The 26,952-nt window shown below is 43.6% G+C and overlaps 1 protein-coding gene across 3 annotated transcripts in view; it reads right to left on the bottom strand.

Annotated features, from left to right (window-relative positions):
- lypd6b (LY6/PLAUR domain containing 6B) overlaps positions 1-21,654 on the bottom strand; it is a 256,416-nt gene extending 234,762 nt beyond the window's left edge. For all 3 annotated transcript variants that reach the window (XM_072258645.1, XM_072258644.1, XM_072258646.1), the window contains exon 1: positions 21,493-21,654. The gene's annotated coding sequence lies outside the window, so the exon portion shown is untranslated. The remainder of the gene's footprint in view (positions 1-21,492) is intronic.
- Between the last annotated feature and the right edge of the window lie 5,298 nt (positions 21,655-26,952).

The following is a 26,952-nucleotide window of genomic DNA, read 5'->3' as shown; positions in this document are numbered from 1 at the left end:
AGTCGACATTCCCCATTCCCCAGACAGATTAAAAATAGCACAAAACAGAAAACTGATATTAAAAAAACTGATGTCATGTTCATAGGTTTGATGTCCATTCAGAAATCGGATGGCAGAGAGGAAGATGAGTGTGTCTCCGTCCTGATGGTAACAATGAGAAGAGGGCATACCTTTGGTGATGGGGGTCCTTAATAATGGACACTGCCTCTCTGCGGCACTGCTCCTTGAAGACATCTTGGATACGACAGAGACGAGTGCCCAAGATGGAGCTGAATAATTTTACAACTTTCTGCAGCTTCTTTCGGTCCTGTGTAGTAGCTCCCCACACCTCCCCCCCCCATACCAGACAGTGATGCAGCCTGTCAGAATGCTCTCCGCGGTACATCTACAGAAGTTTTTGAGTGTATTTATTGACATGCCAAATCTCCTCAAACACATAATGAAGTATAGTGGCTGTCTTGCCTTCTTTATAGCTGCATTGATATGTTGGGACCAGGTTAGATCCCCAGGGATCTTTACACCCAGAAACTTGAAATTGCTCACTCTCTCCACCTCTGATCCCTCTATGAGGATTGATCCATGTTCCCTCATCCTACCCTTCCTGAAGTCCACAATCAGCTCTTTCATCTTACTGACATTAAGTTCAACTTGTTGCTGTGACACCACTCAACTAGCTGGCATATCTCACTCCTGTACACTCCTGTACACCCTCTCGTCTCCATCTGAAATTCTACCAACAATAGTTGTATCATCAGAGCGAATTTATAGATGGCATTTGAGCTATATGTAGTCACACGACCATGGGAAAAGAGGGAGTAGAGCAATGGGTTAACTTGAGAGGTGCGCCAGTGCTGATCGTCGGTGAGGGATAGATATTATTACCAGTGTTGATCGTCGGCAAGGGATAGATATTATTGCCAGTGCTGATCGTCAGTGAGGGATAGATATTATTGCCAGTGTTGATCGTCGGCAAGAGATAGATATTATTGCCAGTGCTGATCGTCGGCGAGGGATAGATATTATTACCAGTGTTGATCGTCAGCGAGGGATAGATATTATTACCAGTGTTGATCGTCAGCGAGGGACAGATATTATTGCCAGTGTTGATCGTCAGCGAGGGATAGATATTATTGCCAGTGTTGATCGTCGGCAAGGGATAGATATTATTGCCAGTGCTGATCGTCGGCGAGAGATAGATATTATTACCAGTGTTGATGGGCGGCGAGGGATAGATATTATTACCAGTGTTGATCGTCGGTGAGGGATAGATATTATTACCAGTGCTGATCGTCGGCGAGGGATAGATATTATTACCAGTGTTGATCGTCGGCGAGGGATAGATATTATTACCAGTATTGATCGTCAGCGAGGGATAGATATTATTACCAGTGTTGATCGTCAGCGAGGGATAGATATTATTACCAGTGTTGATCGACAGCAAGGGATAGATATTATTACCAGTGTTGATCGACAGCGAGGGATAGATATTATTACCAGTGTTGATCGGCAGCGAGGGATAGATATTATTACCAGTGCTGATCGTCGACGAGGGATAGATATTATTGCCAGTGTTGATTGTCGGCGAGGGATAGATATTATTGCCAGTGTTGGTCGTCGGCAAGGGATAGATATTATTACCAGTGTTGATCGTCAGCGAGGGATAGATATTATTGCCAGTGTTGATCGTCGGCGAGGGATAGATATTATTGCCAGTGTTGATGGTCGGCGAGGGATAGATATTATTACCAGTGTTGATGGTCGGCGAGGGATAGATATTATTGCCAGTGTTGATCGTCGGCGAGGGATAGATATTATTGCCAGTGTTGATCGTCAGCGAGGGATAGATATTATTACCAGTGTTGATCGGCAGTAAGGGATAGATATTATTACCAGTGTTGATGGTCGGCGAGAAATAGATATTATTACCAGTGTTGATCGTCGGTGAGGGATAGATATTATTACCAGTGCTGATCGTCGGCGAGGGATAGATATTATTACCAGTGTTGATCGTCGGCGAGGGATAGATATTATTACCAGTATTGATCGTCAGCGAGGGATAGATATTATTACCAGTGTTGATCGACAGCAAGGGATAGATATTATTACCAGTGTTGATCGACAGCGAGGGATAGATATTATTACCAGTGCTGATCGGCAGCGAGGAATAGATATTATTACCAGTGCTGATCGTCGGCGAGGGATAGATATTATTGCCAGTGCTGATCGTCGGCGAGGGATAGATATTATTGCCAGTGTTGGTCGTCGGCAAGGGATAGATATTATTACCAGTGTTGATCGTCAGCGAGGGATAGATATTATTGCCAGTGTTGATCGTCGGCGAGGGATAGATATTATTGCCAGTGTTGGCCGTCGGCAAGGGATAGATATTATTGCCAGTGTTGATCGTCAGCGAGGGATAGATATTATTGCCAGTGCTGATTGTCAGCGAGGGATAGATATTATTACCAGTCCGCACAGATTGTGGTCTTCCGGTTCGGAAGTCGAGGATCCAGTAGTAGAAGGGAGGTGCAGAGGTCCAGCTTCTGTAACTTATCAATCAGGATTGTAGCAATGATGGCTTTAAATACTGAGCTATAATCAATGAACAGCATCCTGACATAGGTGTTTGTGTTGTCCAGGTGATCTAAGGCCGTGTGAAGAGCCACTGAGATCGCGTCTGTGTAGACCTACTGCGGCGATAGGCAAATGACAGTGGGTCCAGGTCCTTGCTGAGGCAGGAGTTGATTCTAGCCATGATCAACCTCTCAAAGCATTTCATCACCGTAGATGTGAGTACTCTTGGACAAGACTCATGAAGCAAGTGGGAACTTCTGACCATAGCAGTGAGAGATTGAAAATGTCCTTGAATATTCCCACCAGTTGGTTAGCACAGGTTTTCAGAGCCTTTCCAGGTACTCCATCTGAGACAACCACCATGCCAGGGTTCGCCCTCCTGAATGACAGCCTGACATTGGCCTCCGAGATGAGATCATAGGGTCACCGGGTACAGCGGGGATCTTCACAGCTGTAGTTATATCCTCCCTTTCAAAACGGACATAGAAGGCGCTGAGCTGATCTGGTAGTGAAGCATTGCTGCCATTCATGGGATTGGGTTTCACTTTGTAGGAAGCAATGTACTGCAAACCCTGCCAGAGTTGATGTGCATCCAATGTCGCCTCCAACCTCGCTTGGAATTGCCTCTTCGCTTTTGAAATAGCCCTGCACAAGTCATACTGGTTTACTTGTACAGACCTGGGTCATCAGACATAAATGCCACAGATCTAGCCCTCAACAGACGACAAACCTCATGCTTCATCTACAGCTTTTGTTTTGGGAATGTAGAGCCAGTTTTCACAGGCACACGCTCATCCACGCAGGTTTTAATGAAGTTGTATATATACAAACATATGTATGCCACTGTGAGTTCCATCACAATAGCCTGTCAATTTATGACAAAATGACATAGATTGAATAAATTTGTTGAAAATTCCACACAGAGAGATAACTTCCAGCACATGAATTTTTAGCTGGACATAGTTCTATTCCCCAGAGGGGCCAAAAGAAGAAAATAGGAACTACTGAGTGCTCAGTGCTCAGGGCACCCAATATATACCTAACATACATATAAGACATGTTTTATACATATATACACACACACATATGCATACATACACACACCGGCCATGTAAGAACAACACATTCAAATCTCCATCCACCATTTTGAGCTTGAGGCCTCTGTCGGTCAGGGTCAACCATGGATGTTGTGACCTGGCTGTCTAGGTATGCAAGCCTGAACAGCACAGTGTTGTGAGCAAGATTCTGCCAATGTAGCAAGCTCCCCCTCTCCACACATCACATGAAATCCAAAGGAACGGCAGAGTTTGGCATTGGAGTGGCAGGAGTTGCAAGTCAACATAGGACTGCCTAATGGACTTCAGCTTCAGATTTTTGTCCCTCATTATTTACTGCTGAAGCCTTCCCCATGAGTGCTTGAGATCAGAGTTCTCTTTCTCCTAGACGAGCTGTCAATCACAGCTGAATAGCCCCATCTGCCCAGAGTGACTGGTTTTAAGGCGCTAGTAACCTGCCTTTGCATCTTCTCCTGTCAGTAGAAACAGTTGCAATGGGCTTAGTAGCTAAGCCACATGTGAAGATCAGGAGCTGGACTTGGTTGTCAGAGGCTGTCTGGCCATTCACCAGTATCTAGGCTATTATATACACTACTACAATAGGTCACACAGAAGAAAGTGCAAGTTTAGATCCCAAAGGCTATTCAGTTCCATCTTTTCCACAGTAGCCTGAGTGGACAGCAAACTTCCCACAGGGGGTGTGCATGACAAATAAAATGCCACTACAGATCAATTAACCCGTCTTCACTTAACACTTGAATGCCCTTAGTATATAAAGTTGCCTTTACTTTGTTTCATTCCAAGATTGGCTTATTTTTAGCTTCCATTCGCTATAGTCAAAGAAAAAAGTTGATTTCTGGATTCATCCAAAACGTGACATCAACACTGAGGTGAAAATAGTTCATCATTGATATCTTCAGCTCATGTCTCGTACCATTGAAATCAATGACTTCCAAAGGTCTTGTAGTCAAAGTAGAGTATTAGCAAGTCCAGACAGCACTCTGACTGTACTGTAGAAATGCTGGTTAAGCAGAGGAAAGGAATAGACAAGGTAGGAGGGATACACTAACCTAACTCAAAAGAATCCACAGAGGAATTAAACAGAACACACAGTGACTTCACGTGTCAGATGAAAGATCCAGGACCTCATCTGAAGCTGTGATTCTGCCCCACGGGAACAGAGGCCACAACCTTAAAAGGAGCTTAGGGCAACGTAACTGCATCACCAGTGATCCATGCACTTTCACCTCACATCTCTAGAGATGTTTGGGGTCCATTATGTGTGCAAAGCGATCACAACAGCCCAGTGACGTTGTCCCTCAAGATGAAGCCACTTCTGTTTTTGCCAATGAAATGTGCGTCGAGACCCACCAACCCACTCAATGGAGGAGAATCAGAACCAGGCTTATTATCACCGATATCATGAAATATGTTGGTTTGTGGCAGCAGTACTTTGCAAGGGATAGAGCTGTGACACCAAGGGAAGGAGGAGGCCGAAGAAGAGGTTATGGACACGACTGAATGTGTACACACACACACACTCTTAAACGTGTGCCAAGCCCTAACCACCAACTGTCTTGGCCTTTCTTCCCATTGGAATAAGATCATGTTGGAACTGATGCACAATGGGCACCCCACATTAATTCATGCACAGATTGGAGTGGAAGTCATCCCGAGGGAATGCTAAAGAAGATGACAACATGTGCAGTCATCTTTCATCATGCATGAAATTGCAGCTGCACAGATGTCCCATAGGCAAGCATCTGTTGCTATTAATTTTCCCTGTATCATTCATTGGCAGGTAGGTATTTGGCTACTACATTTTAAAATAAACCAAGAAATTCAACATTTGTTTGAAGAATACAGAAAAAGAAGATGCAGAAGGACAATAAAATGGCAATAATTTGGATATACGAATCTGAGAAATAGACACTTTCTCTCTTCCATCTATGCTGGTTCCATATTAAACTTGGAAAGATAGATAGTATTCCTTGCAGAATCTCAGATAAAGATCAAAAATAACTTAAAGTGACACTGAGCAAGTTCAAAAAATAATTAAACAGCAAGTAAAACATTTTTACTTCATTGAGTGGATAGAACAACTAATATGTGCTTTTTGGAATAATTTCTCAAAATATTAATGGTATTTCTGTGTCTAACCAACATGTTATTGCATTTGTTACATTGATAGCTAGGAGGGCCATTTTGTTGAAGTGGAAAGATACATCGGCTCCCATTTTGTCACAATGGTTCTCTCAAGTGATGCTATGTCTTAGTTTGGAAAAAATTATAAGTCGAACCTTTGAACCTTTATTTGATTTTGAGAAAAGATGGGGCTCATTTGCTCGTTATTATCATTTGAGCTAATTGATAGAATTTTTCCACGATCTAATTGTAAATTTTTTAGTATATTTTCTGTTCTTGCTGGCGGTTTGATGTTTATTTTTAGAAGCTTTTTGTATGACGCATGGCTCCGGGGTTGTACACCTAATGGGTTCTTTTTTTCTCACTTTTCTGCTTAGTAGGTTTTCTTTGTTATCACAAAAATTTTTTTCAATCTTTAAGATAATGTCTTTTTTGAGACATTGTAAATGTTGTTACTTCAATGTACTCCTGTTATTTTTTTGTATAACAATAAAAAGATTTGAAAAGAAAGAACAACTAATATACTAGAACTACAAAAAAAAGCTGCAAATTTCTCCCAAGCTTTAAATTTTAACTAATGATAGTCCAATGAATTTTCCTGTTTTGTTTCATTTTTAACCTCACTTTTTTTTTCATTCTAGACAATATTCACCCATGTTTATCTCCATCTCAAAGCCTCATGGGGTTCCAACTTGCTCCTCTGTAATATTTTTGTCCAGTAAATAAGCACCTGGCTCAGACGAGGTCATTATGCCTACATTCAGACCCGAGCCGGTCGTGGATTTCGGGGTTGGTGGGGGTGGTGCTCATGCCCCTGCCTACATCAAGTGCTGAAGGTGAGAAGGTCAAGAGATTAAAGGTGACAGGGGCGAACATTGCCACTAGCCTGTCCTGTCCAACTATGCTGATGTCAATGTCGAGAAAGTCTACCACCACCTCCATTTCCTCAGGAGGCTAAAATTTTCAATACAATTTTTAAATCAATGAACTATAGAAAGCATTCCATATGGACGCTAAATTCTTTGATATTGCAACTGCTCTGCACATGACCGCAAGAAACTGCAGAGAGTTGTGAACACCACTCAGAACATCACAGAAACCAGCCTTCCCTCTACACACTCTCTCAATCCTGTTTGCCTCAGTAAAGCAGCCAGCATAATCAAAGACCCCACCCAATCCAGGTATCCTCTCTTCTCCCATCTCACATCAGGTAGAGGATACCTGAAAGCACCGTCAGGCTCAAGAACAGCTTCTACCCTGTGGTTATCAAACTTCCGTATGATAAAATATCATACAGCAGTTTGGTAACAGCAAGATTCGACTCAGTACATCACGGGTAAAGCCATCCCAACTACAGAGGATATCTCCATGAAACACTGTCATAAGAAAGCAGCATCCATCATCAGGGACCCCCACCACCCAGGCCGTGCTCTCTTCTCGCTGCTGCCATCAGGTAGAAGGTACAAGCCCCTCAGGACCTGCACCACCAGGTTCAAGAACAGTTTCTACCCTTCAACCATCAGGCTCTTCAACGAAAGGGGACAACTTCACTCACTTGCCCATCCATTGAGTTGTTCCCACAACCAATGATCTCACTTTAAAGACTCTTTATCTTGTTATTTCATGTTCTCATTATTTAATGCTATTTATTTATATTTGAATTTGCATAGTTTTGTTGTCTTCTGCACTCTGGTTGATCTTTTATTGGTCCTGTTATAGTTACTGTTCTATAGATTTGCTGAGTATGTCCGCAAATGAACCTCAGGGTTGTATATGACAACATATATGGCCTTTGATTATAACATTTACATTGAATTTTGAAATGGATTCTTAACCTCACAATCTATTTTATGATCGTGTATTTTGATGTTAACCTCCACTGCACTTCTTATACTTTATTCTGCATTGTTACTGCTTTAGTCTCCCTCAATGCAGTATGTAATAAATTGATCTATAATGGGGGTTCCCAAGCAACACTCACAACACGCTGGAGAAACTCAGCAGGTCGGGTAGCATCCGTGGAAACGATTAGTCAATGTTTCGGGCCGGAACCCTTCGTCAGGACTGAAGAGGGAAGGGGCAGAGGCCCTATAAAGAAGGGCCCCAAACAGTCCTTCCAGGTGAGGCAACACTTCACTTGTGAGTCTTTTGGGGTCATCTATTGCATTCGGTGGTCCCTGTGCGGCCTCCTCTACATCAGTGAAACCCAACGCAGATTGGGGGACCGCTTCGTCGAGCACCTCCGCTCTGTCTGCCACAACTGCATCTTCCAGTTGCCACCCACTTCAACTCTGCTTCCCATTCCCATATGTCCATACATGGCCTCCTCTACTGCCATGATGAGGCTAAACTCAGGTTGGAGGAGAAACACCTCATATACCGTCTAGGTAGTCTCCAGCCCCTTGGTATGAACATAGAATTCTCCAACTTCCGGTAATTCCCTCCCCCTCCCTTCCCCTATCGCTATTTCACTCTGCCCCCTCCCCCAGCTGCCTACCACCTCCCTCATGATTCCGCCTCCTTCTACTACCCATTGTGTTTTCCCCTATTCTTTCTTCACCTTTCCTGCCTATCCCCTCCCTGCTTCCCCTCCCCCACCCCTTTATCTTTCCCCTTACTGGCTTTTCACCTGGAACCTACCAGCCTTCTCCTTCCCACCCTCCCCCCACCTTCTTTATAGGGCCTCTGCCCCCTCCCCCTACAGTCCTGACGAAGGGTTCCGGCACGAAACTTTGACTGATCGTTTCTACGGATGCTGCCCGACCTGCTGAGTCTCTCCAGCGTGTTGTGAGTGTTGCTTTGACCCCAGCATCTGCAGAGTACTTTGTGTTATCGGGGTTCCCAACCTTTTTTATGTCATAGACCTATACCATTAAGCAAAGGACCCCAGACTGGGAACCACTGATCTATCTGAACAGTACACAAGACAAGCTTTTCACTGTCTTGCTGTATGTGACAAGAATAATTTAATAGCAATACCAATACTAAGTGTCAACAATGGATTTCCTAGAAGTGGTAATGGTAAGATGCCGTTTGGAAAGTCAATTGCTTGGCATTTAGCTAAATGTGCACGGGTCACTGCCTGCAACCACCTCATACCCTGATCTGGATGCTGCAAGTCAACCCTGTTGGTTCGAGTTACCTAAAACTTCAGTGGCAACCCAAAAGGGATAACAGAGGCAAAGCCTCTTAGTTTGAGGTATTTCTGAAAGAGGAATTAGTCCTTATTCACCTACTATTTCAAATATATTTAATAAATTAAACTGGAGGCCAAAAGGTCCCTTGGTCCAGTTTTGCCATGTAGTAAGAACTCTGGCTCATCCAAACCCACCAAATTCCTCCTGTCTAAAATAAAACCATAATTTTTAATCTTAAATAACTGAGCAGCTGGATTCCTCAGGAGTGCCAGAGACATATCGGCAGACTCTCTTATATTTGCCTTTACCTTGAGGGTTCTTACTTAGTTGACATTTTAACATCTTTCTTCTTCGTAAGTATGGTTCCTTAAGGTTTTTATAGCTGGGGGTGGTAATGGGGATAAACTCCCACTACCTATTAAATGTTCCTTATGCATTTAATGCTGCGCAACTCGAACAAGTCCAACTCCTGGCCTTCATGTGTGGCTTATCCTACTTTGTCCTCCCAAATTGCAACACTTCATACTTGTCTGCATTAACTTTCATCAGCCAATTTTAGCCCATTGTTCCAGCTGGTCCAGATTCCTCTGGAAGCTTTGATAGTCTTCCTTGCTCTCCACTAAATCCCCAATCTTGGTGTCATCTGCAAATCTGCTGATCCAGTTTACCACACTCTCACCCAGATCATTTGTACTGATGTCAAACAACAACGAACCAATCTCGGCAACGCACTACTAGTCACAGGCCTCCAGTCAGAGAGGCAACCATCCACCACCACTCTTTGGCTCCTTCCTCAAAGCCAATGTCTAAACTAATTTACTATCTCATCTGGAATGCCAACCGACTGAACCTTCTTGACCAATCTCCCATGCAGGACCTTGTCAAAGGCCTTGCTAAGGTCCACGTAGACAACATTCACTGTCTTACCTTCAGCAACTTTCCTGGTGACTTCTCAAAACCTGACTTCCTTTAAACTCTTTCTCCCTCTGTCCAATCCAATGACTCCTCAGTTGGAGAGGGTCCAAAGGGTGTTTACAAGAATTATGCTGGGAATGAAAGGGTTAATGTTCGAGGAATGTTCAATAGCTTTGGGCCTTTACTCGCTGAAGTTTAGAAGAATGAGGCAGATCTCATTGAAACCTACTGAATTTGAAAGGCCTAGATAGAGAGGACAAGGAGATGCTATTTCCAGTAGAGGGAGAATCTAGGACAAGACGGCACATTCTGAGAGTAGAAGAATGTACCTTTAGGAAACAGATGTGGAGGAATTTCCTTAGCCAGAGGATGGTGAAACTGTGGAATCCATTGGCAGACAGATGAGGAGGCCAAGTAATTGGGTATATTTAAAGCAGAGGTCCTCAGGCCATCTTCAGCCTCCAGCAGACTCAGACTCAAAGACATTAGGCTCTTGACTACACCAGCGGGCTCAGAGTCACAGACGTGCAGCTTGATTTCCAGACTAAAGATTGGCCCTCAAGCTTTGATCCTTGGCATTGACCCCAGATACACTAGGCCGTGAACTTCAGACTCACCAATGACAAGGTCCTGCACGCTAGGCCTTGAACTCCAGTCTCACCAATTCTCATATGGAGGGGAGGGAGGGCTGTCATCAGACATTGTTCCTCCTGCCTGCGAGGAATTCCGACACTGGAACCCATCGACAACTTGCTGACCATGGTAGGAGGGGGGCAGGGATGAGAGCACCAACCGTCATCCACACAAATAAGCTAGCCTGACATCCCACAGCAGCACCTCTGGCCTTCAAATGCTGAGCGGAGGCTTAGACTCCGGCCTGCTTTCCAATTCTCCCACATCCCTGTCCCTCAACCCTAACCTGACCCCTCACACCATTCCCTGCCCACACAACGATCCCTGCAAACCTAAGCTGAAAAAAACAACTGAGCCACAACCTCAGAAACTGCAACTCAGTGACGACTTGGAAAACAACATTGACATCAGCAATATTAACATCAAATCATCATGACATTTGCACCATTGGGTGTTTTAACCTACTCAAAGTTTCAAAGTACACTTAATATCAGTGTATATATCCAGTACACAACCTGATGTTCATCCTCTTCACAGATATCCACAAAACAAAGAAACCCCACAGAACAACAGTAACATCGAAGTCCCAAAGCCCTCATCCTCCCTTTGCCTTTGCACAAGCTGCAACGAAAGCATCAACCACCCTGCCCCCCCAACCCACCACCCCTGCCGGGAGAAGCACTGACTCCCTCACCCCACCCCACCCCCAACCATGCCAGCAGCAGCAGAAACACCGAGGAGTCCATTAATTCAGAGTCCATCAAACAGCACTTTGGTATTGAGACAGACCGTCTCTCCAATGAGGGAGAGAGTTCGCTCCTGCAACGATGAAAGCGGGAGACCAGCAACTTGCTGTTCCGAATGAAAACTGAAACATGTAATTGTGTTTTAAAACAAGATTTACTCGTCAAATGACAGAAATCCTGTACCTAGCTGTTCTAGTCCAACTGTTTAAAGAATTTAAAAATGACTTAGTACACAGTAAATGGCTTAGATACTTAGACATCAAGCAATCAATTATGGTATGAGATAACCATTTTTTTAACTCACAATTACTAAACAACTAAAAACAGAACATCTGGAAGTACTCTGAAGGTCGGGCCACATCTGTGTGAAGAAAAATGCGTTAATATTTCAGTTCAAAAAGCATCTGTTTCAACTGATCACAAGACAGAAGAAGTTTGTTAAACTGCTAGGAAGATAGGGTAAAACCAGGGTGACCATGGGGGAGATGTAAACAAAGTTATCCAGTCAAAGCACCAATATGTTCTGATATGGCCCGTGTGTGTGTGTGTGTGGGGGGGGGGGGGGGGGGAGAGAGAGAGAGACTAAGATTGAGAATGAAGCGGATCAACAGCTCACTGACCTTAATGAGAACTGTTGCAGCATTTAAAGTAAAGAAAAACAATAAACGCTGGGCCAACAGGGCCGCTAACTAAAACTCTCAGTTTGAAAGTTAACGCCAACACCGCAGCTGGAAACAATAATGGATACTAAATAAATACAGTTTCTTGACAGCATCAGCCAAAACAGTGGTCTCTTTCCTGGACAAGGATGAGGGTAAGCAGGGAGCGTAAACATTGATGTGCTTTTGGTCAAGTCTTGACAAGACTACAACAAAAAGAAGAGAGTTAAATACCACCATATTGAAACAGCTGAAAGGTGCATACTCATGAGCACAATTGCCGAACTTGTTGCGTAGACCGCCTGCAGGGGCACGTAGACCCCACAGCAGAGTCTGTGGCTGTGACACAATGAGTGAACGGGAACATTCACAGTGAGGATAGACAAGAGATGGTAGGAGTTGTGAAACGCAGAGAAAGGACCCATGCCCGGCTGGTCAAGCTGTCCACACTTCCACTTCCAAACCAGCTGAGCCAATAGAGACAAACAACACAAATAGAGAATCAATATTAAATTCTGCAGTTTTAGCTATCTTGAGACCAGAAAGCTGCACCGTGTCCAGGCGGATGAGATGCTGTCCCTCAAGCAAATGACTTGCACACATTCACTTACACTTTTTGCAGTCTGGAGTTCAGATTGGTCGTCTTCTCCACTCTGGAGAAACAAAACATCTTCTCATGATGGCAACAAGAAGGAAGCTCATCTTAATGATGGATCTCATCTTTTAAGTGACCACCTCTTGAATATGTCCTCAATGGTGGTAAACGTTGTACCGTGATAGAGCTGGCTGTCCACAGCTTTGTGTGATCCTCTGAACTGGAGCCTCTATACCAGGCAGTGATACAAGCAGTCAGAATGCCTTCCACTGATAGAAACATAGCAAACCTACAGCAAAATACAGGCCCTTCGGCCCACAAAGCTATGCCAAACTTACTTTAGAAATTATCTAGGGTTACCCATAGCCCTCTATTTTTCTAAGCTCTGTTATGTACCCCTAAGGGTCATATTTTTTAGGGACTATACCTTTAAAAAGAGAGAGAGAGAGAGAGAGAGAGTTGTTCAACACCAGACACCTTGTTATTTAGAGAGAGAGAGAGAGAGAGAGAGAGAGGCGAAGACTGCTTTGAGATGGTGTTATGGTTTCTCTGCAGTTCGTTTACACTTCTGCAAGGACACTGGCAACTTCCAAGTTCTTACAGAGAGAGAAGGAAGGAGCTGTTTGATGGACAGGTGGTGTTCAGCACGGTGAGATAAATAGGTCAACTGTTAGACCTACAGACACATGGTTTTGGACACTGAATGAGCTTTGTTGTGCCCACAGAAAAGGTGGGTTTTGGAGGATCGATCAGTGGATCTCGCAGTGTGAAAAGGGTGTGACTGGTGGGGAGATATGCGTGTGTCCGACCCTCGCCTGGGTTGATAATTCCACCACAGAAGAAGCGTCCCCTTTGTTGTGGTCACAGTCGGCGACTTCTAAAGGATTTCGGAGGACAACGGGAAGATCGACGCTGTCAGCTCACCTGAAGACTCAAATCTCTACCTCTCTCTCTCTCCATTACTGCTCAACTCAATACCACGAACTGAACTGAACTTCACTCATCACCGTAAGACTATCTATTTACCCCTAGACTTGAAGAAGCTTGGTTTTCATATATTTCAACACCCATACATATTTAATCATTGATAACCTGTTTTATATATCTGATTTTATATTACTGTATTGCGCAGTTACTAATAAATACCATTAGTTAAAAGCAATACTGGACTCTTAAAGTGTTTTCCATTTCTGCTGGATCTTTAACCCATCACGGGGTACATGACAGCTCCATGTACCTATCCAGGAGTCCCTTAAAAGACCCTATCATATCCACCTCCACCACCGTCACTGGCAGCCCATTCCACGCACTCACCACTCTCTGCCTAAAAAACTCACTCCTGACATCTCCTCTGTACCTGCTTCCAGGCACCTTAAAACTGTGCCCTCTCATGTTAGCTACTTCAGCCCTGGATAAAAGCCTCCGACTATCCACACAATCACTGCCTCCCATCACCTTATACACCTCTATTAGGTCACCTCTCATCCTCCGCCGCTCCAAGAAAGGAAGGCCGGGTTCACTCAGCCTATTCTCAGAAGGGATGCTGCCCAATCCAGGCAACATGATGTAGAAATTTGCTAGAGTCTTTAGTAACATACCAAATCTCCTCAAACTTCTCATGAAGTAGAGCCACTGGCACGTTTTCATGATTGCATTGTTGGGCTTGAGACAGATCCCCCGAAACGTTGATACCCAGGAGTTTGAAGCTGCTCACTCTTTCTACCAATGACCACGTCAATAAGGCTGGTGCACATTGCTGATGTTGAATGCTGATCTGGCAAGCCTATCTTCCTCTCTGTATCTTGCCTTTTGTGATTCTTTTTCCGACATTTTGACTCTCCAACTGTTCCCATTCACCCACTAACCAGAAAAGCTTCTTTAATAGTTTATCCCCATGATCACTCCGGTTTTATCTTATCAGAGGAATCCTCTCACCTCACTCTCCCTGCAGTTTAATGAACTTCCTTTTCCTCCTTTCCAGTTCTAATGAGGAATCTTTGACCTGAGACTTTAACCATTTTTCTTCTCACAAATGCAGCTTGATCTCGTGAGTATTTCCACCATCTTCAATTTTCATTAGGGCAATTGTGATTCACTCTATCAGGAACTACCTGTCAAATCTCTAATCATTAACAAACAGCTAAATCTCATCGCCTGAATAAACACAAGCTGCAACAAAACTGACAAGAAATAGTTAATGGTAAAACCTGGAGACCTGACCATTGTTTGACTATGATTGAACTATATATCAGGAATTGGTTTACATCACAATGTTTAAACAGATAGTTCCTTTAATATTTACATTACTGTGCAAAAAGTTTATAATATTTATAAACTTGTACACACCTAAGACTTTTGCATGGTTCTGAGGTGCAAATTGAAACATATAAGAAATTGCTGAAGAGTGGAAATAAGGAAGATGTGATGAAGAGCAGATGACGACAGCAACAGGCGTAATTTACAAAGACCAAGCTAGTGAACTGACTACACATGGCTATACCAAAAGCAGACTGAGGACAGAGCTTTGTGGTGTCATTATCAGAGGTGAACATCAGCACCAGCCCATTTACACCCTATCTGGAAGGTTAACTAGTTAGATTTCTAAGAGACGGATGACACTTCCACGAATATCATTCAACTTGACCATAGCGGAGTGTTTAACCACAAAGGCTTCTCCACGCATGCAGTTCCGCTGCAGTAAAACACAGAGGCTACACAGTGAATGATTGACAGGGTGCACAGTGTAGAGACCCTGGTTCCATCCTCATCTCGAGTGTTACCTGTATGGCATTCACACATCCTCCGTTTGGTTATGTGTGTCTCCTCTCGGTATTCCAGTTTTCTCCCACATCCCAACCAAAGTTCAAAGAAAATTTATTATCAAAGCACATATATGTCACCGTATACAATCCGCGGATTCATTTTCTTGCGGGTATTCACAGTAGGTACAAAGAAATTTGATAGAATCAATGAAAACAATACAAGAAAGGACGAATATATACTCACTAAACTCAACAGTATTGTGTCTGCTGTGGAGACCTTCAGGTTTCTGGGTGTCACAATCTCCCAGGACCTGAAGTGGACACCCAATGCGGACACTCTTATCAAAAAGGCTCAGTGGAGGTTGTATTTCCTACATCAACTCATGAAGTACAACCTGCCTCAGGAGCTGCTGATTCAATTCTATTCAGGAATAATCCAGTCTGTTCTCTGTTTGTCCATCACTGTCTGGTTTGGATCAGCTACCAAACAAGACAAGAATAGACTCCAAAGAACCGTCAGGGCTGCGGAAAGGGTTTTTGGTGTGAAGCTGCCCTCGATCCAGGATTTATACCCATCTCGAGTCAGGAAGCGAGCAAGCAGCATCATTGTAGCCCCATCACACCCTGGACATCACTTGTTCCAACTCCTTCCTTCTGGTAGGCGCTTTAGATCACTGTATGCCAGGACAAATAGGTACAAGAACAGTTTCTTTCCGTATGCCATCAGTCTTATGAACACTTGAATTTTAGTCTATTATAAACCAAGTCCACCTGTACATACACAGGTACACCTCATTGTATATAGTTCACAATTATTTGCACTATAGTTTTGTTTGCTTTTTGATTCTGTACAGCAAGAGCTCAGGGAAACTGGCATCAAATTCCCTGTATGTGTCCACATACTTGGCCATAATAAAGGATTCTGATTCTGATAACCAGTGTGCAAAACAAAATAATAATAATAATTAATATTGAGAACACGAGTTGTAGAGTCGTTGAAAGTGTGTCCATAGGTGGAATCAGTTCAGTGTTGAGATGAGTCAAGTCATCCCCTACTATTTAAAAGACTTTTCCATTCAAGGTCTTTGGTGTTTCCATGGTGCGACCAGTCAGGATACATTTATAGAAGTTTGCCAACATGCTGAATCTGCGCAAGGAAAGTAGAGGCACTGTCATAGAACTCAGCAGGCCAGGCAGCATCTATGGACTGACAAAGGGTCTCGGCCCAAAACGTTGACCGTTTACTCTTTTCCATAGATGCTGCCTGACTGCTGAGTTCCTCCAGCATTTTGTGTGTGTTGTTTTGGATTTCCAGCGTCTGCAGGTTTTCTCATGCCTTCAGAGGCGTTATCGTGCCTTCTTTGTAATAATGAACATAAATGCTGGTCTCAGGACCGATACTATGAAATAATACTAAGGAATCTATAGCTACCGACCCTATCTACCTCCTATCTTCTGATGAGGATGGCTCGCAACTCCAGTTTCCTCCTCCTGTAGTCAATAATCAGCTCTTTGGTTTTGCAAACTTTGAGTGAGAGGTGCGCTTTAGCAATAGGAAGTGTCTGGATGTAACACAGCTTGGTACAGCAACTGCTCTGCACGTGACTGCAATAAACTTCGGAGGGTTGTGGACGCTGCTCAGCACAACACAAGAACCAGAGTTCCCTCCATAGACACTGCCTCCGTACAGCAGCCGGCATCCTCAAAGTCCCCACCCACCCCAGAACTTCTTTCTTCACCCATCAGGCAGAAGATACAAAAGAACGAAAGCACTCACCTCCAAGCTCAAGGACAGCTTCTGACGCACCGTTATCAGGTTCTTGAACCAACAACATGTACAATAAGGTGGACTCCTGGCCTCTTAATCCACCTTGTTTTGAATTTTCACTCCAATCGCTTAGCTGCACTGCACTCTATCAATAGTTTTTACACCTTACTCTCCATTGTTATTGTTTTACCTTATTCTAGCCCAATGCACAGTGTAATGATCTGAACTGCATGGCCAGTATGCAAGACAAGATTTTCACTGTATCTCGGATTACTTTTTGCCTGTTCTTTCTCGTTTGTTTTTGCAGGGGTGAGGGTTTGGGGGTCAATGTCCTGGTTGCATTTTTTTTGTGGATGTGGGGGGGTGGGGTTGATGATTATATTGCTGTTCTTTTTTGTGCTGGGGAGGGTTTGCTGTTTCTTTTTGAACTGACTTCGACAGTTTTCTTTTTGTCATGGCTATCTGGAGAAGATGAGTCTCAGAGTTATATACGGCATACATACTTTGATAATAAATGGACCTTTGAACATGTACACAGCTAAACTAAACATCATTCCTCTGGGGCCAAGCTGAAAGACACAGTACATACAGTCACACGCAGTGCATATAGTTACAATCCAGCACATACAGTCCCATCCCCACATATCACCAAATCTCTCAAACTCTTAAAAAACAGAAGTACACTGGTGTTGGAAGTGACCTGGAGGTTACATTTGGGCTGTTATTGCTATATTGCATTCACATGGATTTTGGCAACCTTGCCCCTACAAGTGAATGACCCAGAGAAAAGGGTGATTTGTCATCATTATTAAAAATTAGAAGCCTGGCTGAGGGGCACGGTGCCAGCATTCCTGAACTGTTTTCTTAGCTACTTACAAGAAAATCACTTATTCCTGATGGAGCTCACAGCTGTCGCAAAGAAAACATAACAAAAACTATTAGTAATCCAAAAGCTAAAACTGCAGATGTAGTGAATTTGAAATATAATTTTACCTGTTAGAGATACAGTGTGGAATAGGTTCTTAGGGTCCTTCGAGCCGAAACACCCAATAACCCTTGCACTCCTGATCTAACCCTGCCTTAATTGCAGGACAGCCTTTACAATGACTAATTAATCCCGATACTCCTTTGGACTGTGGGAGGAAATCTGAGGACCTTGTCACGGTCCGGTCTGCTGACTCCTTGTTTCTGTTGATTTCCTTTTCCACGTGTTTTGCCTGGCTCCTTGATTAAGGCACCCGATCCTCATTCGAACCGGCAGCATAAAGACTCCGGCTTACTTCTACTCACTGCTGGTTCGCCACCATAGCCAGTGCGACTATGCTCGTCCCAGAGCCACCCAGAATCATGCACTCTATAAGTTGCTTCGGTGCCTGTGGCTGCTTAGTGAATTCAGTCGTTTTCATGTCCAGCTGAGTTGCCGGCTGTTTTGCCGCTACTCAGAGCTAAGATGCAAATTCTGTTATTTTCATGTTTGGCTGAGATTTGCTGGCCAATTGTTGCCACTCCCAGCCACCAAGAATTAGGGACCGTCTTCCGAGCCGCCAAGAATAAGGGACCATCTTCGTGAGCTTTTCTGTGTCTAGATACAAATGGACTGTCATGGTTTGGATTTCTTCATCTCGTATCCAGCTCAGTAGACAGGCTGTTTGCCGCTACTCGAATGGACTGTCATTGTATTGTCGTCTCGTATCCAGCTCAGTAGGCAGGCTAGTTGCCGCTACTCGAATGGACTGTCGTTGTTCTGTCATTCCGAGTCCTAGTCCAAGTAAGTCCTGACTCTGTGTCCGAGCCCAAGGCCAAGTCCAGGTTCCAAGTCCAAGTCCGTCCAGGCATTGTGTCCGAGTCCCGAATCCGAGTCCAAGTCATGTCCAAATCTGGCTCCATGCCTGTGCCCTGCATTTGGATTCGCTTCCAGTCACCTCCAGCTGCCCTTTGTAACAGACCTGGAGAAAACCCACACAGTCCACAGGAAGGACCTACAGAAACTTCTTACAGAGAACGCCAGGACTGAAATCTGAGCTCCAACAGCCCAGGTTGTAATAGTATCACTCTGCACTACTGTGACATCCTATGCTGCAAATGTTCAGTAAGTCAGTCAGCATCTCTATAGACAGAAATAAAGCTAATGTTGCATTTTTCAACAGGCAGATTTGTTGTTTCACGGACAGAATTTGTATTTCCAGCATATGCCCATTAAGTAATTCAGGATATTACAGTACATACTGTGCAAAAGCCTTAGGCACATATATATAGGTAGGGTGCCTAAGAATTTTGCACAGTACTGTATTTGCTAATGTGAAGCGGAGAGCATGTTTGTAAATCTGGCAGGAACAAGGAGGTTGGGAATGGCAAGGGCGGAGTGCTGCGGGAGGGGTGTTGGACAGGTGGCAGAGGAGTGCTAGGGGTGGGGGCTGGCATGGGTGCATACACACGCAGCCCTGGTACAGACGCCAGGCAAGGTCATTTGATTCCAAGCAATTGGTTCATTGATCATTGCAGAATGTCTCTCTTGGTGCTTCCTGCTCCCTCCCCTCCCCCTTCCCCTTTTCCCAACCACGATTCCCCTCTCCCTGCCTCCTTCCCACTCTCAGTCCACAATAGAGACCCATATCAGAATCAGGTTTATCATCACTCACGTATGTCATGATTTTATTTTTTGCAGCAGCAGTACAGTGCAATACATAAAAATTTACAGTACTGTGCAAAAGTCTTAAGCTTACTAACTATATATATGTGCCTAAGACTTTTGCCCAGTACAGGCATGTTCTAGTATCTGTAACAACTGGACACTGTTAATTTTAATAACTTTAATACCTTTCTCATGTTTAGAATCTCACTGTTCGGATTCATTAAGTGATATAGATGTTGCAGTTTTGTGGATGTATATGAACTGGGGGAAAAAATACAACAACATGTTAAATAAAGCTAATATTTCTCATCAAATTTTAACTATTTGCCAGCAAATGTGGCCGTGATGGGAAGCCTTCCACTTTAGGAACAAACTTCGTTATCTATTGTTCCAGAAGGCAGCCCGAACAACTGCACAAAAAGGGTCAGTTCCATACCAACCTTTTAGCTAAACCATATCAGCAATGATACTTGTGGCTGTGGCTCTGTTCATTTGTGCCTAGTTTTGGATGCAAGGATGCACTTAGTCAGAACCAGGTTACATTGCTCAGGCTTATCCTACAGCAAACAGTGGAAGAAGCAGCCCCACTCATCTCCGCTGGATTCAATATTAGACCATTTAACTGTCACTTATTCCCTCCCACATCCACTTCCTACACAAAATATGTTTTAACCTTCCCCCTTTTTAAAATCTGATATATTCCCAATACAGCTGTACACTGGGATCTCAATTCACTGAGTAACCAAATCTGTGGTCGGAGTTTCCGTCAGATGCTCCAGTATATGTCTTAAGTATTTGGCCAAAATTAATGATTTGCTGTGGAAATGCTCTGATTTTTCAAAAATGGTTCAAAATTACTTACACTATCTTTTTATCACCTTAAATCAAAACTCTTGGCATCCAGCCATCTCCCATTCTTTGACGACCCCCATTAGCTGCTGTCCTGTTATCATTCAGTTAACCAAACTCGTTAATTCTTATTCTATCTATCCATAGCGTCCTCGATCTCTTCACCAATCTATCGTTCATTCCAAACTGCAAGTTATCCACTACCCATGATACCCGCGAAATCCATGATACCTTCAGCCCTTCCGACAGTAATGGAAACGTTTCGCAACTTAATATCTCAAACAAAAGTACAATACATTTCACAGAAGAAAAGACATTCTCAGAGGAACGATTGTCAAATTGAAGAACAAACCATCAAACGGTAGCATCTGAAGAATACACCACCAATAAAAAGGCAACAAGGCGGGGTTTGGGGCACGAACTACTTTGGGGGCATATAAGGCCCGTTCCTGCGTGTGATCTTCATTCAGGTGCGAGTTTCAGTAAGAACCAGTAGTGGTACAACGAGTTTAGGTAAACTCAGAACTCAAACAGTTCCCAAAGAATAACGAAAGGAGATTTGTTTAACCCGAAAGCCAAAAAAAAGCGAGTCTGCAATGCGAAGCGGGAGCTTACGGGCTGTGATAATCTGCCGAGCATCACCTGCATTTCTCACTTTCTTTATACACAATTAAAACCCCAAAATAGGCCTTTAAAAAAATTGGCACATGGGTTCGAGTGCAACAGGTGTGACAACAAGCAGTAAGCCCTCCCTTACTTCAATCGCCGTCGATTAAGACCGGAGCAGATATACATTGCTATGTATGTGTTCTTTATGCAGACGGCGCTCTGTCTCATTTAAAATGTAAAGGCATAACCAATAGTCTGTCTCGTCTTCACTGCTTATTGTTCACTGCACTATGTATGGTATGAAATATTTTTTTATATATGCGCTTTATTGGATTTTGATTGGCTGAGTCTGGAAATATGAAATCCTTTTCATCGCAATCACATTCAGTGTGGCGAATCAAAACGAAACTCACCTTATGCTTCATTGATCGCGTCGTAAAAGCAACAGAATCCAAACAGATGTGTCCCCAAAAGGAATCCCGGACGCCCCTCGACGTTACCGTAGCAGAAGAGCAGAGAAAAGGCGACGTGCTTCGCTGCGGTCCTGCATGAAACGAAGACTCAGAAACACCACGAACAGGTGAGGTTGCATCCGCCCAGCCCCTTTGTTGTATTTGCATATCCCCAAGCCGGGAAAGTTCGCAAGGATTCACTGTTCGCGCGCTATTCTGCCTGTCATTTTTATTGATTGATTGATAGGCCTTTCTGCCCTAGGACCACCGCCCAGCAACCCCCGACAACCTCGATTTAACCTTAACCTGATCACGGGGCAATTTACAAGTCTTTGGATTCTGGGAGGAAACGGAAGCACCCGGGGAAACACACACACACAACAGGGAGAACGTACAGAGACTACTTACAGAGGATGCCAGGATTGACTCCATTCCTTGGCACCGCACTAACCATTACACTACCTTGCTGCCCCCAGTTTTCAGGTTGGTTTCTGCAGGTAGATGCAGTTGAGCATCCCATAAGATCAGAACACAGTCTTATTCTGTGTGTTGACTTGTCCATTCTTCTTTAAACAAGACTGTAAACTTGTTGCCATTTGCGAAATGAGAGCACGATTATAACATAACTCTGATTAGTCACTAGAGCCCTAAACTGGGGGCATTCGGATATGGATCATTCCCTCCGACTGTTTTGCACACTTTTTACTCTCCTGTCGAGCTCAGGTGAAATAAAAATGGTAATGATATTCAATGGGTGCTATTAGGGTTGCAAACGCTGACATGTTAATTAACTTTGGTATCTAGCTGACACTTAGCCTTGTTATTTCCTACAACAACAACTTACATCTACATAGATCCTACCTTAAATGCCTGAAAATTTGAGAGAGGACTCGGGTACATTAGTGGTGTCATCATGTGAACTGCCCCAGTTACCTGATTACCAGAGCCTTTTCTCAACCACATGATCTTGCATTTTGATAATGTCCTTCAAAATGACACTGAGGTGTCAGGGCAAATGACTGAAAGCATGGTCAGAGGGATGTTTTAAAAAGTTTCATAAAGGAAAAGTGGGTGGTAGATAAGCTAAGAGATTTAGAGAGAGTTTTCTAGAGGCATCAATGGTGGATGCAATTGCAAAGTGATCAAGAACCCTGTATGAGAAGTCTGTGGCATCCTGGAGGATTGGGGACTGGAAGAGATTGTACAGGATAATTAAGACTAGCCTGTGGAGGGATTTGAAATAAGGACGTGAATTTTTAAATCCATGCTTTGGTTAACCCATAACTTAAAGAGCAAATGCAATGAAACTTGGTCAGCAATGTTCTTAACTAATAAGCAAAAGTGTTGAAAGAATATTTCAAAAATGCAACTTTTGACGTCCTATTGATTTGACTTGGGAAACATGCAGAACTGTCCTGAAGTTCTATCTTAAGCTCAAAAGCAAAATACCACTGTAATGTATGGATCTATTTCTTTTAGAGCAATGACCCCTCCACACCCCCCCCCCACTTAGCACTACGTATTGATCTGTTGTCTGTGTGTGCACTGTTGCCTACACATGCACATTGCCCTCTCCCTCTCCTTGCTGCAATGTGAATACACAAGTTAAAGTCATCTCCCATGTGCATGCTTTTATTCAATTTATATGTAGTTGTGCACAGACACAACAAATTGGCGATGAGTATGAAAATGAATGTCAGAAAATATCACAAACTGTGCCGATAGTTACGGGATGAAACAGTGAGAGTTAAACAGCACGAGAAAGCCAAAGGACCCATAAGTAACAGTGAAAGATGCACGGAATTTAAAGTGAAAATAACATGGCATTGGCTTCAGTTGGGAAAGTTGATGAATTTGATAGCACTAATGAAGACTGGGAGTCGTACATTGAGGGGGTGGAACTGTATAGTATCACAAACAAAGTGGAGGAGCTAACGAAAGCCCACACACTTCTAAGCTTAACGGACCCAAGAACATACAGTTTCTTATGCAACTTAGTGACCCCTGAAAAGCCAGCAAACAAGACATTTGATAGAATTGTTACAATTTCACAAAATCACTTGAGCCCTAAACCGTTGGCAATAGCTGAGAAATTTAGATTATACAAAAGGAACCTGTCAAAGGAAGAAACCCTTTCTGAATACACTGCAGAACTGCGCAAACATTCCCAGTACTGTGACTTTAGAGATGGACTTTCTGATGCATTAAGAGACGGGCTTGTATATGGCAGGCATAGTCAGAGCACTCAAAAGACGGTATCATCCAAAAGAGACCTAACGTTAACACGGGATTTGAATATTGCAATATCATTAGAGACTGCAGCAGAACTACAGGAAAGGAGGTTAGATTGTGAAATGCACAAAATATCCTTGAATGGTGCAAAAAGCCAAAAATGTTATCAATGTGGCTAATAATCCCTTGATCCAAATGACTGTTGGTTCAACAAAAAATTCTGCAGAAAGTATCACAGACAAGGTCACATGGAGGGAATATGCCAGGCAGACAAAAAGCACAACCAAGTGAAAAGCCTCAAACACAAAACTAAGCAAATGCTTAAAGTTACTGAATGTAAAACAGAATCAGACAACATAGAGTCTGAGAAAGGTGAACTGCCATGCCTAGAACTGCATAGTATTACTAAAGCAGATCACAATGTAATAGGGATCACAATAATGTGTCTGGTGTAAAACTGAAAATGGAGCTGGATACAGAGTCAGATTTGTCTATAATTCCAGAGGCTAACTACAACAGACTGTTTTGTAAGATACCATTAGAGAGAATCTCACTGATGCTGAAGACTTACACAGGTGAAAAAGTGTCCCGCAAAAGCAAACTGAAAGTGAAGGTGACGTATGGAGACCAAACACAATAGTCACAGCTTTATGTATTGAAAAGTGGAGGGCCAGCACTTTTCAGACGTGAATGGTTGAGAAAAATCCAACTTTACTGGCACTCAGTGTGTCATCTACAGGCAACAGCTGCCCAAATGGCAGCACTAACCAGAGACTGGCACAGCTGCTTAATGCTAATGAGAAGGTGCTTGGGAAGGGGATTGGTAAACTCAAAGGTGTGAAGGCCAGAATTGAACTGAATTAAACTGCAACACCAAGATTCCATAAAGTGCAACTAGTGCCTTACACACTATGCCCTAAAGTGGATGCTGAACTACAGAGCTTGGAGGTATCTGGCATTCTGTCTAAGGTTGAATGGAGCATCTGAGCCATTCTTATTGTCCTGGTGATCTAGAAAGTGAAGGCCAGAGCCATTCACGTATGTGGAGGTTTCAAGGTGATCATTAACCTGGTTCTGCATACTTTGAACTATCCCCTGCAATGAATAGAAGATATTAGTGCATCTTTGGCAGATAGGGAGAGGTTTTCAAAGATTGACTTGTCACAAGCCTATCTGCAAATGGAGATTGAGGAGTCAACCAGGAAGTTCCTTACAATCAACACTCACAAGGGGCTATTCCAGTGTAATTGTCTCATCTTTGATGTCACATCAGCTCCAGCAACTTGGCAAAGAGCAATGGACCAAATGCTCCAAGAGATCCCAGGAACACAATGTTACCTTGACGACATCATTGAGACTGGCAAAAATGATGAAGCACACCTCCAGAACTTTGGTAAAGTGCTTACCAGGCTGAGTGAGTATGATCTGCGTCCAAAAAGGGAGAAAGGTGAGTTTTTCAAGAATAAAATCTCATATTGTGGACATGTCATTGACAAGCTTGGTCACAAGAAAAGATTGAAGCAGTGCTACAGGCACCCAACATGGAAAATGTGTCACAACGCAGGCCATACGTGGGCCTTGTAAACTACTACCACCGGTTTCTCCAAACATTGCTACAGTGCTGCACCCATTGAACACACTGTTACAGACAGGAGCAAAGTGGGAATGTCAGAAAGATGTGAAAGAGCATTCAAGGAAACAGAGACTAATAACATCCGATAAACTACTTACCCATTATGACTCATCCCTGCCCGTCAGACTGGGGTGCGATATGTCTCCTTATGGCATTAGAGCTGTTTCATCACACATTATGAAAGATGGATCTGAATGCCCGATTGTGTTTGCTTCAAGGTCACTGATGAGCATAAAACACAACTACGCACAGATCGACCGAAAGGCCCTTAGTCTAGTATGGGGAATGAAGAAGATCCACCACTAGCTCTACAGACAAAAGTTTACACTAGTGACTGATCACCAGCCCCTTTTTTCCCTTTCAATCCCAGGAAGGAAATTCCGGTGATGACTGCTACCCGGTTACAACGTTGGGCACTATTCCTAGGAGCCCACTCTTACGGCATAGAGTTCAAGGGTACTAAACGACATTATCACGTCTTCCACTAATAGCAACTGAAGAAGGGAAGTTTTCACACGGAGACCCAGCAGAGGTGTTCCACACAGCATTGATGAACCAGTTGCTGGTAACAAATTCTGAAATACAAAGGGAAGCAAGGAATGACCCTCTATTGTCAAAAGTCTGTGAAATCACCATGCAAGGATGGCCGGGTCAAGGTAACCCTATGTCTCCAGAGTTCTCAGTGAGATGAGACCAACTGTTGGTACGTCAAAGCACCCTGATGTGTGGATCTCATGTGGTTCCCTCTGAACTGCTCACCAAAGTGTTAGAACATCTGCATGAAGGACACCTGGTACAGTCAAGATGAAGTCTCACCCTGAGCTACGTGTGGTGGCCGGGAATAGATAGACAGATTGAAGACTTGGCTAAAAGCCGTTTTGGTTGTCAAAAAGTTCAAAATGCACCCCCATAGGCTCTGTTGCACCCTTAGGAGTGGCTGTCATCACCATGGCAAAGAGTAGATAGTGATTTGCTGGGCCATTCATGGACTCCATCTTTCTGATTGCTGTGGATGCTCATTCGAAGTGGCGGGAGGCTATACCAATGAAGTCAACCACATCAGTAAAGACTGTCTTCACTCTGAGAACTACCTTCCCCCGAAAGGGCTTACCAGAACAAATTGTGAGTGACAACGGACCACAATACACATCAGAAAAATTACGACTGTTCATGAAGAAATCTGACATCAGACATTTCAAGTCAGCTCCTCGCCACGCAGCAGCAAATGGGTTCGCTGAAAGGTTTATTCAAACCTTCAAGAAGTGCATTAAAGCGAATGACAAGGTAGACAACTTCCTTTTTGTGTATCGGAACTTTGTTCATACGATGACAAATCAGACACCTGCAATGCTGTTCATGAACAGGAATCTGAGATCTCGCATAGACCTCCAGAAACCAGACATACAGAGGGAAGTGCAGAATAAACCGTTCAGTCAGTTGTCAAGTGAAGCAGCAAGGAGCTTCGAGATTGGACAGGAAGACCTAGCACGTGATTACTGAGAAGACAAGTGGACACCTGGTAGGATAGCAACAAGAACTGGACCACTGATGTATGC

This window comes from Mobula birostris, chromosome 5 (genome assembly GCF_030028105.1).
Source record: "Mobula birostris isolate sMobBir1 chromosome 5, sMobBir1.hap1, whole genome shotgun sequence".
NCBI classification, from domain to species: domain Eukaryota; kingdom Metazoa; phylum Chordata; class Chondrichthyes; order Myliobatiformes; family Myliobatidae; genus Mobula; species Mobula birostris.
The sequence above is the reverse complement of the archived record's forward strand: the minus strand, read 5'-3'. Positions and strand labels throughout refer to the sequence as shown.